General features: G+C 43.0%; 1 long non-coding RNA gene across 1 annotated transcript in view; it reads right to left on the reverse strand.

Annotated features, from left to right (window-relative positions):
* The window catches only part of LOC125913297 (uncharacterized), a 76,336-nt gene that overhangs the window by 16,603 nt on the left and 40,005 nt on the right, over positions 1-19,728 (reverse strand). The gene's annotated exons all lie outside the window — the stretch shown is intronic.

Genomic DNA, 19,728 nt, shown 5'->3' on the forward strand with positions numbered 1-19,728 from the left:
TGCAGGGCTCCTAGGGACCCAAACTCATCACAGAGCCCCCGCGGGGGCCACACTGACCTGTTTCCTTGGGAAACATCCTGTTGGTGGCAATGTAGGATTGAGAGTTAGAACTTAAGCCACCTTCCCTTTTTTAAATTCAGACTATGGGATCACAGCTGCTTTTAGTTCAAACTTTATGAATTCCGTTTTCTTAAAATCCAGGGTATGTGCCAGAACAACACACATTTTCTTTCTACACTCTCATGTCAGGTCCCTTGGATGTGAGGCTGTCAATTTCACTTCTTTCCTTCCAGTTTGCCAGTATGGGTCAGGAGAGCGCAGAAAGCAACTGTTTCTTTCAAAGCATCTTCCACCTTCTGGGACATTCACTAGCAAGGGAATCAAGACTTTATTCGATGTTGTAGTTTTTTGTTTTGTTTTGCTTTGGGAGGAAGACAGAATGAGACTTTTATTATTACTTTTTTTAATGTTTGTTTATTTTTGAGACAGAGAGAGACAGAGCATGAGTGGAGGAGGGTAGAGAGAGAGCGAGGGAGACACAGCATCTGAACCAGACTCCAGGCTCCGAGCTGTCAGCACAGAGCCTGACGTGGGGCTTGAACTCATGAGCTGTGAGATCATGACCTGAGCCAAAGTCAGACACCGAACCGACTGAGCCACCCAGGGGCCCCAGAGACTTTTATTATTTTAAGTAAGCTTTTCATTGGGTTATAACATAGGTATAGAATATACCTTAAGTCCTAAGTGTACTGCTCCACAAATTTTCACAAGGCGGACACACCCCTCTAGTCACTTCATCGCGAACCTATCAGCTCTGCCGAAACTTCCCTCTTCCTCATGAATTAATTTTAATGGAGTTATAATCTGTGCTGGAAGAGGATCATTACCCTAACAGGAGCGAACACTTGTGGAGAACTTGAACTACGTGTCAGACACTGTGCCAAACAATGTATATGCATCACCCCTTTTAATCCTCACAGCAGCTCTATGAGATGGGTGTTATTATTTCCCCCATTGTAAAGCTAAGAAACTGAAGCTTGGAGAGGCAAGATCACTAGCCTAGAAGGAATGGAGCAGCGATTCAAATCCAGGTCGTGGGGTGGGGGGTGGGGTGTCCTGTGCATTATAGTATGTTTAGAAGCATCCCTGGCCTCTACCCACAGGATGCCAGAACCACAATTTCCTCTGCTGCAGAGATAGTCAAAAATGTCTTGCCCCGTTGCCAACTTTTCTCTGGAGAGTCAAATTGCCCCCAGTTGAGAAGCACTGCTGTAGACAATCCCACACTTCCATGCTTAGCTTCTGTCTCCTCGCTGGTTTGCTCTTTGCCATATGAGTCCATTGGAAATAAATTCACGTTAACACAGGTGCACACCTTCCTGGTAGAGAGCATGATTCTAAACTCCAGGGATCCATCGGCTTCTTTGGAACTATGGCCTCACTGCCTGGATTGCATTTAAGAATCTGAATTGAGGACTGCTTCATTTTATTATGCAAATACGTTCTTTCCCACTCAGTCTTGTGAAGCCGGGACTACCACTGCTCCTGCCACAACTGTCATGGCTGCTGAGTCTCTTCCCTTTGACTTTTCCATAGAAACTCAGTGGGCGCTTCTTCCCATACACTCCCCTCTTCCACCTCACACCCATCATCCTCCATATATAACTATCTGTCAGATAGAGCATACTCAAAAAGGGCAAGAAGCAGTTCTCAGATATTACTTATGAAGGAGAGAGCACGATTTGGGGAAACCGAGGCAAGATACTGCAGCACTCTGGGTGTGGCAACCATAGGGAGGCAACCCCGTTTCTAGGACTGAAGGGCAAGGGGAAGATGTGGTTACTTGAGCCCAGAGACAGTGCCTCTATGGTGGCCCTCACTGGTTCAAGCAAAACAGGAATCTGACCATCATTGCATCACTGCAGCCTTTATGGTCAGATTGCCAGGCACAGAGCAGCGGGGAGTGGGGCAGAGAGTGGATCTGGATGGGCAGGTGGAACGTGTACAACATAGTATCTTTACAGTTTTATCTGAGCGCATTTCTCTGCTCCCTTTGCTACATTTCCTTTTGGAGTCCTCCTTATCAGATCACAAGGCTTCTTGCCAAACGTGCTATCCTGGTTTTTGAAAGATACCTTCCTCTTGTTGCCAGGAGCCCATCATTCTAGCATCAACAGCCATGGTTTCGAAAAACAAACTCTGGTTTTTGACACCACCTATTTAGCCAGCTGTCATTTCTCCTACCCTCCCTTCTCTTCCAAAATTATAAACTTCAACTGGAGGAAGAAATGAGAAAACCTGATTTACCTTGTGGGATCTTGGGTGGGTTTCTCTATCAGCTTCAGGAAGGAGTAACTCACCTTCTAGCCCTTTCTTTGCCTGATGTCCAGATCAGGATTTCTCAGACCTATCAATGTCTGGGTCTTCTCTCGATTAATCTCAAGGACACATAATGCTGCTTTTCCCTCAGATATGGATTCATCCTGAAGGTCTTCAGGACTGGGTGAAAGAGAGCCTCAAGATGGAAAGTTTCTGGGGGTTTTTCCTCTTTTCCTCCATGCCATACACCTGCTAGAACACCCCTCTGTCCTCTTAAAAATTGCCCCCCACTTTTACTACCCGCTGGGTTATTTCTGGCACTCAGTCTAAGAACCCTTCGTTCTCTCTGCTAGGGCTTTCCTCAAATCCTTTTACCCTCTGCAAGGAGAGCAGTGGCATTTATAGCCCATCTGAGAGAGATAGAGAGAAATAGAGACAGACAGACACCAAGTAAGTGGACTCCAGAATATTCCCTTTCATGTTCCAACCATCTGAGAGTCAAGTTGAAAAAAGAACCTTGTGTAGTTTCTTCTATAAATTTCTGCTCCTGTTTGCTTTCAAGTTCCTGGTCTCTTGAGGATTCTTGGTAACAAGCGACATCAAGTTGACAGGGCTGTTTTCCTCCCCTTCTCACCTAACCTCCGATAATCTACAAGGTATTGGTAATTAGCAGTAAATTGCACCAGCTACGAATCGAGTCCAGTTTCTTGCAGTGAACGCGGCGAGGCAGCAGTACTGTTCTTGATCCACAGAGACCCGATGACAATGACTCACGCATATCTCCCCACCTCTGGCCATGCCTGCTGTTTTGCAGCTGGGCTCAGTGTAACCGCAGACCAACCTTATTACACCTTCTCAGTCTAATGGTAAGCTTAACCAGTGGATTTTTACTTTTCATTAAGACAGCCTAGCACTTTAAAACAGTGTTTACAACAGTTAGACTTAAGAGCAGCTACATAGACAAAATAGACGTAAATAAATAGACGTAAATAAAATTGATAAAGCAATTATGACAGTCTTTAACATGTAACTTTTAAAAGATTTTCAAAGTGCTTCTGGGGCGCCTGGGTGGCTCAGTCGGTTAAGCGTCCGACTTCAGCTCAAGTCACGATCTCACGGTTCGTGGGTTCGAGTCCCGCGTCCTGCTCTGTGCTGACAGCTCAGAGCCTGGAGCCTGCTTCTGATTCTGTGTCTCCCTCTCTCTCTGCCCCTTTCCCGCTTGTACTCCATCTCTGTCTCTCTCTCAAAAATAAATAAATTACTTAATAATTTATACTTAATAATACTTTATACTTAATACTTAATAATAAATAAATTAAATAAATAAATAAATAAATTTCAAAGTGCTTTCCACATTTCCTTAATGTTCCTTATGTTTACATATTGCAGATGAGACAACCTAAATGGTCTTAGTTTTCATATTGCAGATGAGACAACTAAGGCAGGCATTTGATTTATTCTTACTTTTTTACTTTCTCCGTCTTACATTTATTATCAGGTTAACATCTTTAAATTCTGCATTCAATGTCAACATTGATTTCCTGATTTGGATAACTATAGGGTGGTTATGTCCTTGTTCTTAAGTAATATACACTGAATGTTTAGGAATAAAAGAACGCAATTCGCTACTCATTCTCAAATGGTTGAAAAAGGAAAGATTATGTGAGTGCGTGTGAGTATATATATTCATATATACCTATGTATCTTTCTACATCTAGATCTAGATCCCTATTTATCTACCTATTTATAGCTATCTATCTAGAGAGTGCAAATAAAGTGTCATTGGTTACCTTTAGAAGCAGGGAAGGCCCTACCCTATTATCAACCCTATCTGAAAATTGGGAAATAAAAAGAAATAATAAAAAAAATTCTACTGGTCATGTAGTAGTGGTGAAGCGGTCCTTTGCTAACTACATTTTTTAGAAGGGGCTCTCCAAACATTTGGTCACACATCACAAACAGTAAAAAGTTGTTTGAACACATTCCCTCGGCATATGTTTGTTGCTTTATTTATAAATTACATGTAGTACCAATGTACTGATAGGGAATACACAAATAATAAATCATATTTAAAAAAATATATACATTTCCCTTATTAATAATATGAAAGCCCTTTTTAATACCACTAAAATGAATGTTAACAAATGATAAGTAGAGAGAGCAATGTTATTGAATATGCTTAATTTTTTAAAATTTTGGCTGAACTCTTCGTAGTTCAGCAGTTCAAAGTTCTGGTTCTAAGCTTCGTCTATCCTGACTCTTGGTTTTAAAGACTGGCATAGTGAAAAGAGATCTTACAACATGTGGAGACCCAAACGAAGGACGTGTATCATTGCCTCCACATACTGGTTTTCATTCAAATTTGGCTAGTGAAGCTCCATTTTTTCCCTGCCAAAACCCACCTTCTTCCTGCAAACTACTCAGAAGGCATTGCATTAAAAAAAAAATTTTTTTTTAGAGAGCATGCATGTGCACATGTGCACAAGAGTGGGGGAGGGGCAGAGAGAGAGAGAGAGAGAGAGAGAGAGACCATCTCAAGCAGGCTCCTTGCTCTGGGCTGGATCCCATCACTTTGGGATCATGACCTGAGCCAAAAATCAAGAGTCAGACACTCAAGTGATTGAGACACCCAGGCCCCTCAGAAGGCACTGCATTTCAATATTTACATTTTTATTTAATTTAGTATTTATCTGGGTTTAAAAGTTATTGAAAGCTTTTGGAAACATTATAATTTTAATTAGTCTCTAAATTGTTTGTAAAGGGAAGAGGTATGAGGTTTCCTTATAGGTGAAACACATTTTTTTTCTGGTAACAAAATCACATTTCCATCCTTCAATGATTCCTCAGAAGCACCAGTTTTTTGAAACATTATTACTTGCTCACTTTTTGTTACTTTGGCAGAGCAGATTAAGTGTGCTTGTTTATTTATTTTTGAAAACATATACTTGGTTACAAACTCCTTTCTGTCGTTTGTTGTCATAGGAAGGTCAGTATGTTTGGAGGACTTCCTTTTTACAAAAGAAAAGTGTTAAATTCCATTTCTAGTTCATGGCTCTTCAGAGTAATTTTGCATGAGTTCACTAGCAAATTCCCATGGGGGATACAAGATCTTGAGGGGCACTCCTCATCTCATAAAAAAACATACCCTGAAGATTCTCCGATGGTGGAAAGGTCCTGCTTTAACAAAAAGTAGCCACACCAGTGCTACCCCCTTAACACCGAGGCTACTATGCCCTGCAGTTCACCGAGAGCAAAATAACACGCGTGACTTCCACTGCCATCCCCTCCCTGCAGCAGGGTGCACATGTGGCTGGTGACCAAACGAGGTCATCGCTGTCACTCTGTGCACTAAAGAATGGTAACAGTTATTTCATCTTAGCTAAAATTTAAAAGTGGTTCGAACCTTTTCTTCCTGTAGCCCGGAGGATTAACTTGCTCTTCCCCTGGGGTATACACACTCCTCTTTAGGGACCACTGACTTCAAGAATATGTTCCATGCAACTGCTCATCCCTTCATTACTGTCCCCACCAGAGTGCAGGATCATTTCCCCCACCGTGTGGGTTTTCCATCGCTGAGTCTAAGCTGCACGCGGCTCCCATTCCCTGACGTCTTCCGTGCACTTCAGTACCTTCCCTCTGGACCTCAAGATGGGCAAATCTACCCAGGGAAGTATGAAATGAAAACACCATTTTATTTTCAAAAACTGACATTACTTCAGATATAGGTGTCAGTATTGCTCATAATTGTGAGGTATTGAAACAACCTAAATGCCCATACATAGGAGAGTAAGCCCCGATGTGGGGCTCGATCCCACAAAGCGTGAGATCACGACCTGAGCTGAAATCAAGTCAGACGCTTAACTGACTGAGCCACCCAGGCGCCCCTAAAGATTTTATTTTTAAGTAATCTCTACACCCAACGTGGGGCTCGAACTTACAACCCCGTGATCAAGAGTTGCATGCTCTACTGACTGAGCCAGCCAGGTGTCCCTCGAATTTCTATAATTTCTAATTTCTATGTCCAATATTCTAGCAAACGTTTTATCTAAAAAGAGAAATTAAGCCTTACAGACATATAATATGTGGACTGATCCTCGTTCCTTCAGTTGGGTTTATGTCGTGTAGCCATATGTCATGTATGGTATAAAAGGATCCTCAGGGCAGAGTGGGAGTTGTCAAACTTACAGGGGTAGACAGTGGAGGCCTCTGCCATTTAATCCCTTTCAATGTACTGTGATGTATTGCAGTTTGAATGTGCTTGGTTAAGAGGATTTGCAATTATATTATCTAGCTTTAAGAAAATAACCCTCACAAAGAGACCAATGGCTTAAAAATAATTCATTTAAAGATGCCATAAATTAGGGGCGCCTGGGTGGCTCAGTCGGTTGAGCGTCCGACTTCGGCTCAGGTCACGATCTCACGGTCCATGAGTTCGAGCCCCGCGTCGGGCTCTGGGCTGATGGCTCAGAGTCTGGAGCCTGCTTCCGATTCTGTGTCTCCCTCTCTCTCTGCCCCTCCCCCGTTCATGCTTTGTGTCTCTCTGTCTCAAAAATAAATAAACATTAAAAAAAATAAATAAATAAAGATGCCATAAATTATATATCATACTAACAATGCAGACGCCAACAAACAAGATGGCAGCCGTCACTCTCTCCATTGCAGACATGAGTGCTACATCAGACATTTCCACAAACACCACGTGGAGCTAAGCAGGTCCATCAAGAACTTATCTAAAAATGTAGAATTGTTAACAGTGTAAACTAGTGAACAATGACACTCAATCGAACGGTATCTTTTATCCTTAGATATAGCTCATTTGATGATAGTGCCATGCCGTCATGACAACCATGAGTTTTTACAATTACTCATGGAGTTTCACTTTTGCTTAGGCTGTGGAGGGCTGCAAAGCTGTCATTCCCATCCTAATATTGAGCAAAATCCAGATAAAAAATAAAATTGAAAATTTCAGCAAACCTTTCTGAGAGCTGAAATCACAAAACAAGGAAACAGCCTGAGTTCCAAAGACACACAAGTCCTTCTAATAAGAGGTGGAAGACACAAACTCTCTCACCTATGGAAGAGTACATGAGAGAAAGGTGTTGGCCAAGAAACACGTGAGGAACGAGAAACAACTACAACTTTAAGGGGTTGCTAAAGGCCAAGAGGGGGTTCGTGTGTCAGTCCAGAACAGTGAGGGCCCCACCAAGGGGAGTTCATTGTTTTCATAAGCTCTTATCCTTAAGCCTTTACTGAATGCTCATGAACAAGAGTAAGGGTGGAATAGATGTATGGGAGGTCACTGGCAGGCATGGAGTTCAGGCAGAAAACACCACTTGTTTCCCTAGATTCTTCTCCCATGTGAAACAAAAGCTTTAAGCTTTTGGGGGACTGGCAGCAAAGACTGTTGCCCAAGTCACAGAAAAAGACCTGCTGTGGGGCGAAAGTAGGTTATACAAAGAGTAGTCCTAGGGGAGAAGCACAAAACCATCTTGAGCCCAAGATCCTGAATTAATGTCAAGCAGAGGTTTCCTACCAGTGGGGGAGGAGGAAGAAAACTCCTGCTCAAGATCAATCACAAATCCAAGACAGAACTTGAGCGCCATAAGGAGGAGGAGCAGGAACGCAGAGAGGGGCCCACACCTGAGGCTTGAGTACATAGGTCCTTCCCTAAGACTTAGACCAGGGTAGAACAACAGAGAGGTCCTTGTACTCCCAACACAAGCCTGGTACAAAGCAATAAACACCAGCAGTCTGTAGCTGGGGACGGGGCGTGCACATGGCGAGAGACCTAGGCTGAAAGCTGATGGTGGAGTGATAATCCCGAGAAAAGCTTCTATCATGACAGCTCTTATCCTAACCACGAGGCAAAGGTAGCCCGCCACTTGAAGAATTTAAAGTCTATGGTTGTACTGAAGCTCAGCATAGCAACACCAAGACCCACAGCCAGCCCAAAGCTGACTGAGTTGACTCATATGACTCAATTCTCCACGCTAACAGTCCAACCAAAGAAGAGCCACGATCATTTCCTGGCATGAATAATATTTATCTCAGTCTCTACTGTTCTACATGAAACATCTGCTATTCACTGGAAAACTACACTTTACACACACTCACACACACAGAAAACCCACTGTCAAGAGACAATGCAATCAGTAGGAGCAAACTCAAGTAATACTCGGATAATGGAATGAGCAACAGGGATTTTACAATAACTATAATTAGTATGTAAAAGGATATAGTGGAAAAGGTCAACAACAGGTACCAACATATGAGGAGTTTCAGGAGAGGGAAACTCTAGAAATGATAAACCCAGTATCAGAGAAGCAGAATGTCTTCAACATGTTCATCAGTAGATGGAACCCAGCTGAGGGAATCAATTAGCTTGAAGATCTGCCAATAGAAATTACCAGTCCCCCCCATCACACACACAAAAGACACAAAGAGAAAGAACAAGGCCACAGCAACAGCAACAATGACAACAACAGAACAGAGCATTCCAAAGATCCAGGAGAGTATCAAACATCATAACATACTTATAATTGAAAGCCAAGAAGGCGAAGAAAAAGAGAATGGGAAAGAAAAGATATCTAAAAAATAATGGCCAAGAATTACCCCAAAATAATGAATCACAATAAATCACAGATCCAAGGAGCTCAGACAACTCCAAAGAGGATAGACACTAAACTAGCAAACCAAAATACTTCACACAGCCCTGCATACATCATAGTTAACCTGCTGAAAAGCCAAAATAAAGAAAAAGTTTTGATGGCAGCTGGAAGAGTAGAGGGAGAACACATGATATACAGAGGAATAAAGATAAGGACTAGAGCAGACTGCTCGTCAAAAACTACACAAGCCAAAAAAAAAAAAAACAAACAAACAAACAAAAAAACAAAAAAACCAACCCAGCACATATTTAAAATACTGAAAGAAAAAAATAAAAACAGCTGTCAATTTAGAATTCTATACCCAGTGCAAATCTTTCAAAAATGAAAGCAAGTAAAGGCATTTTCAGAAAAACAATAGGTGAGAAAATTCAGTGCCAGCTGACCTGAGGTTAAAGGGCGTTCTCCAGGCAGAAGAAATATGAGTTGACTCACGTGACTCAATTCTTGTAGAAACTTGTATCTCCGCAATCATATGAGGAGTTCTGAAAGTGGTAAAATGGGTACTCCCCTGCAGTAATAAGGAACAGACTATTGATACATACAACAGCACAGATGGATCTCAAAATAATGACCCATTGAGAAAAGGCATGCAAAAGAGAAAACCTAATATTTGATCCCATTTATATAAAATTCTAGAAACACAAAATAATCTCTAGTGACAGAAATTAGACCAATGGTTTCCTGTGGGGTGAGCAGGAGGGAGGATGAGCGGGGATGGATAAGAGTATAATTGATATGCTCATGGCCCTGATGGCGGTGATGGTTTCACGGCTCTACACATATCCCCAAACTCTATTACACGGTGCACTTTAAATGCATGCAGTTTATTAAATGCATTATACCTCAGTAAAGCTGAAAGGGGGTGGGGGTTATGCAAGATAAAATTACAATGAGATACCACCAGACACCTATTAGAATGGCTTAAAATAAGCTTTTAAAAACTAACACAATAAATACCAGGGAATTTGTTGGACAGCTGGAGCACTGCTGGCAAAAATGTAAAATGATACAACTACTTTGTAAAACAGTTTGGCAATTTCTCATGAAGATCAACAAACACCATACCACCCAATGATCTCACCCCAGTTATTTACAGGAGAACTGTATATACATATGCCCTCACACATGCCTGTATGGGCATGGTTATACCAAATTTGTTAGCTGTATTTTTTTTTTTTTGAGAGAGAGAGAGAGAGAGAGCGAGTGAGCAGGGGAAAAACAGAGGGAGAGGGAGAGAGAGAATCTTAAGCTCTATCTCATGTCCGTGAGATCGTGACCTGAGCCAAAATCAAGAATCAGATGCTCAATCGACTAAACCCCCTAGGTGCCTCTCTTAGCTGCAGTCTTAGTATCCAACTGGAAACACCCCAAATGCCGATTCATCTGAGAATGGATAAACAAATTGTGCTACATCATACAATGGCCTACTATCCAGGAAAATAACAACACCACCACCAAATTGCTGATTCATGCAACAACATGGATGAATCCCAATAGCTTTATGTTGAGGAAAAAAGCCAGACTCAAAAATCTACACACTGTATGATTTCATTTTTACAATATTCTGGAAAAGGCAGAACTATAGGAACAGAAATCAGATCACTGGTTATCTGAGGCTGGGTGGGACAAAGGAACTGGTTACTAAGGGAGACCAGGATGCTTTTAGGGTGATGGAAATGTTCTAGATTTTGATTATACTGGTTACATGAACTTATACATTTGTCAAATTCATAGAGTTTGAACCATCTCTGAAGGGTGAATTTTACTTTGTATAAATTAAACTTCAATGAACTGATTTTAAAAATTAACCATCCAAAACATGAAAGCAAACCTCTTAAGTTTTTCAGTGACATTTAAAATCATATCATAATACAAATATCATATGACTTCACTCATATGAGGACTTTAAGATACAAAATAGATGAACATAAGGAAAGGGAAGCAAAAATAATACAAAAACAGGGAGGGGGACAAAAACATAAGAGACTCTTAAATATGGAGAACAAACAGTGGGTTACTGGAGGGCGGATGGGCTAAATGGATAAGGGGCATTAAGGAATCTACTCCTGAAATCATTGTTGCACTATATGCTAACTAACTTGGATGTAAATTTAAAAATAAATTAAATTAAAAAAATTAAAATAATGTCATAATCTAGTACTTTTAAACATTTTACTAAATCTGGGGCTTTTGGGTGGCTCAGTTGGCTAAGCATCTGACTTCAGCTCAGGTCATGATCTCATGGTTTGTAAGTTCAAGCCCCCCATCCGGCTCTGTGCTGACAGCTTGGAGTCTGGAACCTACTTCAGATTCTGTGTCTCCCTCTCTCTCTGCCCCTCCCCTGCTCACACTCTGTCACTCTCTCTCAAAAATAAGTGAAGATTAAAAAAAAAGTTTTTAAACATTTCACTAAATATAATGGTCAATATTTAGAAGTTTTTAAAAAATATTTATTTATTTATTTATTTATTTTGAGAGAGAAAGAGAGTGTGTGGGGGGTGGGGGGGTGCAAAGAGAAAGAGAAAGAGAGAATCCCAAGCAGGCTCTGTGCTCTCAGCACAGAGCCCGATGTGGGGCTCAAACCTATGAACAGTGAGATCATGACCTGACCTGAAATCAAGAGTCAAGACACTTAACTGACTGAACCACCCAGGCGCCCTGTTTAAGGTTTCATATTTTATAGCAAAAGCCACTCTTGGGGAGAAGGCTGAAATAGTACACAAACAGTAAGAAGGTTAACAAACTAAAATGCACTCCCATGTCAGCAAATTTCACTGATAGACATGGGGACACAACACACTGCTGGAGATCTGAAGAAACAAGTATGAGACCAAATCATGTAGTGTTGGAAGTTTGCTATTTAGTGGGATGAGAAAAAAGAGCAGCTATTTCTAACGTGTTTCAGCTCACAGTACTTCACAGATTCTGTTTCAATAATCAAATACACAAAGAACTTCTCTCTTTTTTTTTAATGCTTATTTATTTTTGACAGAGACAGAGACAGAGAGAGAGACAGACAGACAGACCATGAGCGGGGGAGGGGCAGAGAGGGAGGGAGACACAGAATCCAAAGCAGGCTCCAGGCTCTGAGCTGTCAGCACAGAGCCCATCGCAGGGGTCGAACTTATAGACTGTGAGATCATGACGTAAGCCGAAGTTGGATGCTCAACCAACTGAATCACACAGGCACCCCAAGAACTTCTCTTTTTAAGAGGGCATTAAAGGTAAAATGTATGGGAGAGGAGCTACTCACAACGGAAATGATCTTTAATAAAAGAATGACTTATGGGGGTGCCTGGATGGCTCAGTCGGTTGAGCATCCGACTTCAGCTCAGGTTATGATCTCATAGTCCATGAGTTCGAGCCTCGCGCCGGGCTCTGTGCTGACAGCTCAGAGCCTGGAGCCTGCTTCGGATTCTGTGTGTGTGTCTCTCTCTCTGCCCCTCCCCTGCTCATGCTCTCTCTCTGTCTCAAAAATAAACATTAAAAAAAATTTTTTTTAAAAGAATGATTTATGGAAAAGTTGTGGACGTATAACCACTGAGGAAATGGCTTCTTTAACTCAAATATAGAGCCTGGGGCCAGAAATACCTCACAAACAAAATTTATTCACTAAATAATTCCTAGGCAAGAATTTTCCATAAGGAAGTTGAAGAAGTATACCAGATATACCCACGTAGTTTTAGAAATACGAGTCTTTTAGAATATGGTAGAATCTTTGCAATACATGAAACCAGAAGAGACCATGAAATTCTAATGTCCCACAAAGAATCAATTAGTACATAGCAAAGCTCTTACAGAATCTCTTAAAAGATCTTGTTCATATTTAAGTGTTCCAAATTTATTTTTTTATGACTAAAGGATGTCAATTGGAAGCTAACAGATTAAAAACAAACAAAACACCTTAAATGTGTCTCTCCAAGTATGTATTTTTAGAAGAGTTAAGTAGTGATTTTTAAAAAGAAAATTTGTGCCACGGTAAAGGCATTTTAAAGAGAGATATTTGGAAATTGTTCTATTATATGTGATTTTTGATGTCCAAAACAATGGAAATGTGCCCGTATGTCAAAATCTCTTACATGCGAACACTTAAAATACTTAGAAAAATCTAAACTGTTAAAAAAAAGTGTCCAAATAAAGAGTTTCAGGGATTTTGAACTCATTTCTTAAAAGAATAATAAATTCCCACTAGAAGGAAATTTGCTAGCCAAATTTCAATGAAACTTTGGCACATTTGGTAGATAACACAGAAAAATCAGAAATAGAATTTAGTTAACAATCAATGATGAACTACTATTTGGATCTTTGAATTTTTGTATTACATCCCTTTCTGTTGTATTTGCCATAACCAGATTCTAAATAAGTTGGGCTTAAAAACCAGACCATCAGATCACATTATCACAAAGGGTTAAGCAATGATTACAATAAAATGAAGCTTATTGTTTCCAAAAACTATATATTATCAATATTTTTTGCAGTTAATAGGCTTTTGTATTTTAATACAAATTTTTAACAAAAATTATTTTTATGTTTAGCATTACTTAAAAATGTCTTTTCATTTATGCTTTATAATTATAGAATATGCTAGTAGTCTCTGCATAAAGTTTGTTAACAATAAAATACATATACTGGATGTGTATGCTCAAAATTTTTGCTGATAGGGTGCAAAATGGAAGAAAATAGATTGGAAACAGCTGTCTAGTGGAATTAACAAATAATTATAAAGCTTTTGTAGTCCAGTAATGTGTGGCACAATGCTAGATGCACAGTAAGTATTTAAAACTGTTTGCACACTGACCACCTCTGAATGCAAAATGTGGTATTTTATATATGTTTTGCGTGTGTATATATTTCTCCTTCAGAATATGCATTTCTTTTGGTGAATAAGTCCTCTACCTGAGTATATTTGTATAGGATACTATGACCATAGAAGCAGTAAATGCACAGTGGTGGCAGTTTCTGAGTTTAGACTACCTCAGTCTATATTTTGGCTCCATAATTTATTAGCTGTACACCCTTGAATAGATCATGTTTTGCGTCCCAATTTCCTTAATATGCAAAACCAGGATAACAACAGTACCTGTCTCAACACTTTGTGATGAAGATAAAATGAGTTAATATGTGTAAAGTCCCTAGACCTATATTTGACATGGAAAGTGCTCACTGTAGGTTAGTTGCCAGACAAACAGACAGACAGACAGACACACACACACACACATACCACACACACACACACACAATTGGGGTGAGTATATGGATATGTTTATATTTCATGTAATTTTATTTTGTATTTCTGGTTCACAATATTTATTTTGAACAATAACAGTAATATTATTAACCATATGAATAGTCAACCTGATTGAGCATGAGTTTTAGGCATTCAGTTAAGTACACAGATTATCTTTGTTCGTCTTTAGAAAAAGAATGACATAACATAACAACATGATATACTTTTCTCATTCCCATTTTATAGACAGAAAACTGAGGTCCAGGATAGTAAAGTAAATCCCTTAAGTTTACATGGCTAGCCTATGATAGAGCCAGGAAGTCTGGCTTTTTAAATCACTGCTTGCCACCTCCCTACTGATTTAATAATATTACCTAATATTACTCCTAATACTCCATAGTATCTTCATTTGTATGATGCTTGGTATTTTAGAAGATACTTTCACATACGGTGAGTCTCATAACCAGCCTGTGAAGCGAGGAGGGTAGGATTATTACCCTCACTTTTATAGGGGAGGAAACCGATACGGATGAAACTAAGGGTCTTTTGATGGAAATGTTTCTGTGTTACAAATACTCCAGCTGCCTCTGTACATAGAGAGTCATTCACCATAGTACTGAGTACTTACAATGTGTCAAACTCAGACATCCTTGCTGGGGCCATGAGCTACAGACCTGCCCTGGGAGCGTCACAGCCTAGTGGGAAACACAGGTATGGAAACCGAGAATCACTGTGTACGATATGTAATCTCTAAGGGGGATAGGAAAAAAAGTGCTTATGAAGCACAGAAGGAGGGACCATCTGTGCTAGGGAGGTCTTAGAAAAGGCAAAGGTGGCAGTAGGAGAGGGGGAGGCTTTCCTGGAAGAGAGAATGCACACGTGTGTGAGCGTGAATTCATGTTTGTGACCATGACTGTGCATCCAGCCATGGCTATGTATGAGGCTAAGCGTGTACCTGTTTACAAGGGCTTTATGTACACGCAGGCTGTCAGTATGGAATCGGTAAGCCTGAATGTAAAAAAGAACGTATCTGGATCCACACACACGTTGGCAGGATCTGACCTGCCCTGGTATGTTCCCCCACTTCCTTCCTTCCTCCAACACCAGGGTAACTAGAGGTACCAGTGGCTTCCCACGGCAGCAATGGTCTCATGAGCTACGGTGATTAGACTTACCAGGTTTTTCACTTTGTCAGTCTGAATGTGTAGCAGTCTAACAGAGCCAGCCAGATTACATGAGTAGTGGGGGGTGAGACTACAGGTATCTGTGGGTGCGCATCTGGGTGCACAGGTCTGGCTATGTGTGGATGCTTGGCCAGAGTGGGGAAACCTCCCTTTTCCCTTCATCTTTACACCTTGGGGAGTTCCTCCACTCACCTCTTTCCACTGCCACCTAAATGCAGCTGGCTTCTGCCTCTGCTGAAACGTCCTGGGGATATCTAAAACATGCTTCTGTGCTGGGGCTGGGCAGAGGCAAAGCTGGAAAGTGTTGGTGCCCATTTTCCTTGGAGACACTTCCTACTCTCCCCACCCCCACCCCATTCTGGTCCAGGCATCTCCCCTAGGCTGAAATATGTGTGCAAAGGCAAACAGGACTGGTGGCAGCCATGAGGGTCACTCCCAGGGGTAGGCTGATCAATCCTCTCCCCTGATGATAAAACCTGTTTTTAGAGCAAAATTGAAAAAGAAGGAAAAATGAGGAGTCCTCTCTCCACAAATGTTCCCCCAGGGAATTATTGACATGGAGAATAAGGCTACAGTATTTCTTTATTTCTTTTAAGCTTACACAATCAAAAAAGCCAAAATGATTGCAAATAATACTTAGTTGATGGAGACTAACAGTGTCTTTATAAAGTGGCCAAGTAATTGAACTAGATTTTCCCTTTTGTTATAAGGCATATAAATTCAGGGCCACGGGGTCGGGTATAGCAAAGGCATAATGTGCTGCAATACACTGGTGATTTGTGTGTGTTTACATCCTGGCCCAATGCACTGCCCCTACGCTAAATATTCACATGGTAAAATAAGCAAAAATGAAGTGCAATAATCAACACATGTAATATGCCAGACTTTAACTTGAATGAACGAATGGGTAAAGAGAAAAACAAACATATTTAGGAAAGTAGGATGGTCTCCTAGAGTGCTCTCTGAAATTACAATGCCTGGATTCTGTTCCCAGTTCCACCAATGACTTAATCTATTGAAAGGTTTTTTGTTTTTTTTTTTTAAACCACATATTGGAAAATTAGTCCAGTGGCAGGATATATTTCAAAAACATGAATATGCTTCATCAAGTCTTGATCAAATATCTTCTGATGATCACTAATAAATGTTGGCCACTACATACGTGAATATATTTATTATAGTACCATATATAGTATATATTTTCACGTTCTGGACACAAATACTTTCCCAAACATTAGGGGAAGATGCCGGTTTTCTAATATGTGAGGAGAAATTTTCCACAGTCAATATGTTGCTTATTTGCACTTAAAGACTGCATCAATAATCGGAAAAAGAGAAATAGTCTGATAATGGCTAGAGACTCTGTTTAGAGGCTAAGGTTTCTATCATGGACTGCTTTCAACTGTTATATTTTATGGCACAGATTCAGTGGGAATCTGATCTGCTAAAATATTTGGGCTGTGAAAACTCCCACACTGTGACAGATGTCAAGTCCAATTAAGTGACTCATGTCCAGGTTTCTGTCCAATAGGATTTCCCATTAAATATCAATTTAGGGGAAAAAAATTCCATCCCCCTTCTTAAGCCTTTATCTCTTCCACCATCTCCAGGCTGAATCAATTGGTACCAGGAGAGCCAAGAAGCCACACACGCATCTCTGCCTCTTTGCTCTGGCTCTCCCACCCTCTCCCGTCTTTCTCCGCGTCCCTGTCACTGTTACTCCGGGAGACATTCACTTTCCACGAACCTTTCTCCAAGCGTCTCCAAGCCAGACTATATGTATTTTGCTATAAGGTAAAGAAAGGAGGGGGTGGGGGTGGGAGGTGTTAGCAAGCCTTGGAAGACTTTGAAACTGCAAATAGGTGCCTGTTTATACAATCTACAAGTAAATGAGGAGAGAGGAAGAGGCAAGCTTAGCCCCGAGTTACAGTATTGTGTTCCTGGGGACTGGGGAGACATCAGCTGAACAAAGCCTTATCTCAAAAAAAAAAAAAAAAAAAAAAAAAAATCACTTCTGAGGAAGATCGCATCTCTGCCTTGCACTTCCCAGTTTCTTCTCCACGGTATTAAGGGAAGGAAAGGAGTCCTACAGGAGCGGGATCTTATCTAATGTAACCATCTTTCTTATTGATTCTTCCACTATTAGAAAGTGGAGGAATCAGCCCTTTGATGTGATTGTGTTTATCTCTGCATCTCTTTTGTTATTTATAGAGACCCAGAAGAGGAAAAAAGGCACCAGACTTTTCAACACCTCATTTAAAAAAAAAAAAAAAATCAACAACGAATTTCCCGAAATGTTTGAGAACAATTAAAAGGAGAAGGCATTTTTGGTCTATCAACTAAGTGAACAATCATTTACATCGTCCACATCCTGAGACACTATCGTCCCTCGCTGTGGACACCAGCGAGATGACAGCTGCTTTTTCACACTCGAATGTAATAAATATTTGCTGCTTTTAATATATACTTCGGAATTTCTCCCCTCTATTCTTTGGGATTTGTAACTCTAAAAGATTGGAGAAAAGATTATCGAAAAGGCTTTTACAAGGTAAGGCTCCTTTCAGTAATTTTTTTTTCCCACCTTGGAACTAAGTTAGATTATTCATACCGTCTTCATAGATGTCCTTCAGCTAATTGTGAAATGGATGTATGCACGACATGCTATTTGTGACTATTTTAAAAAGATATCTGGAGGAGAATTTAGCATGCTTTGAAGGCAACCCGGGAACTTTTTAGCCGCACTACAACTATGTCGATGCTTACTGTGATTTTCCACCACTCGCCAATTTATTTATGCCCTTTCAAGCCGAATGTACAGGTGCAAGTTGTTCTCCTTTATAAACGTACCCGAGAGAAGCCCGTAGGGAGTCACATGTAGCTCACTTGGAGCATTTGTTTTTATTTTGCCTTCGAGGACCCGCTTTCCTCGCAGCGCAGTACGAGCCAGCTTGGAGACACATTTGCTCCTGGGCGAGCGCGGCGCGAGGAGCGGAGCTCACCTCCCTGGCTTTTGTTTCTCTAGAAGCGAGCCCTCCGACTCGTCGCCGCCACGGATTTCTCCCGCGGCGAGCGTCTCTCGGGCTACACGCGCGGGGCCCGCGGCCTGGTGCTCTCCTACTGGCGCCGGCGGTCGGTGCGCGCTGCCCCGCAGGTGCCGGCCCCTTTCTTGGAGGCCGGCCCCCCCCCCCCCCCCCCGCAGACCACCCGAGCCCCGGGGGTTGTGGGCAACCCCCTCCCAGGAGGCGCGCGGTCGGTGTCGGAGCTCGAGGCCCCCGCAGGAGCCCGGCGGGGTGGCCTTCCCGGGAAGGCGTCTTTCCAGGAGAGCTTGAGCACAGCCCCGCTCCGCCTGGGCCAGGCCGCCCCGGGGCCGCTGCGGGGCTCTCGATTCCGACCCCTCCCCCCCCCAGCACCGGGCTTGGCCCTTGGAGAGGAAGCTCGGGTCGCGTCCTCCCGCCCCGGGTCTCCCTTTCCCTCCCAGCCTCCCCTCCCGCCACTACCCCGCCGGCGACATTTTCCCGTGAGGTGGCCGGCCGGCTGCTGGGCGCATTGTCTCATGCCACGTCGCCGCGTCCCTAGGTCCCCGATGTGTGTGGCTGTCTGCGTGACAGATGGTGCTTCGGGGGGCCGCGAGGGCAAAAGGGTCAATTTTCCGGAGAAAGGAGCCTTCGCGTTTGTTCAGTCATTGCTTTGTTTTTCCGGGGAAGCGCGAGGGTGACGGAGAAGCTGCCCCCTTCGGGCAGCCTGCCCTCCGTCCGCACTAGTGACCGGGGCTCCCCTCCAGCGCGGGGCGCCCTCCACGGCCGCGGCCGCCCCGCACGCCCCAGACTGGTGCCAGGCCCACGGGCGCCGCGGCCTCCGGCTGCCTGGTCCAAGGTCCTCGGGGCCGGGGCGCCCACGGCGTCCCCCCCCGCCCCGCGTACAACCCAGAAGTGCTCGCCGTTCGGCATCGTTCGTTTGTCAGGGAAGGGGAAGGAAGGCAGGCGGCCTGGCGGGGTCGGTATTTTGGCAGAAGGAGGCACCGGACGCGCGCGCAGCCTTCTGGGCCTGCCGCTTCCCCGCCGGGCCGGGCCCACAGGCCGGTCTCGGCCTCCCGCAGGCCAGGAGTCGGGTCCGGGATGCGGCCGGGGCCCAGCCGGGACCTCGCTGGCCCCGGCGCGGGGAGGCGCGCGGCTCGGGCCCTCGGGTCTGCCCCTCTCCGCGCGCTGCCTGCCCGCGGGGCCAGCTCCGCCGAGCGCGCCCTCCTGGGGTGGGGAGGAGACCCGGGACGCGCCGAGGACCGGCCCGGTAGGCCCTCGCCCGCTCTCCCTCGGATCCAAGGAAGACCCTTCCT

This window comes from Panthera uncia, assembly GCF_023721935.1.
Source record: "Panthera uncia isolate 11264 chromosome C1 unlocalized genomic scaffold, Puncia_PCG_1.0 HiC_scaffold_4, whole genome shotgun sequence".
Taxonomy (NCBI): domain Eukaryota; kingdom Metazoa; phylum Chordata; class Mammalia; order Carnivora; family Felidae; genus Panthera; species Panthera uncia.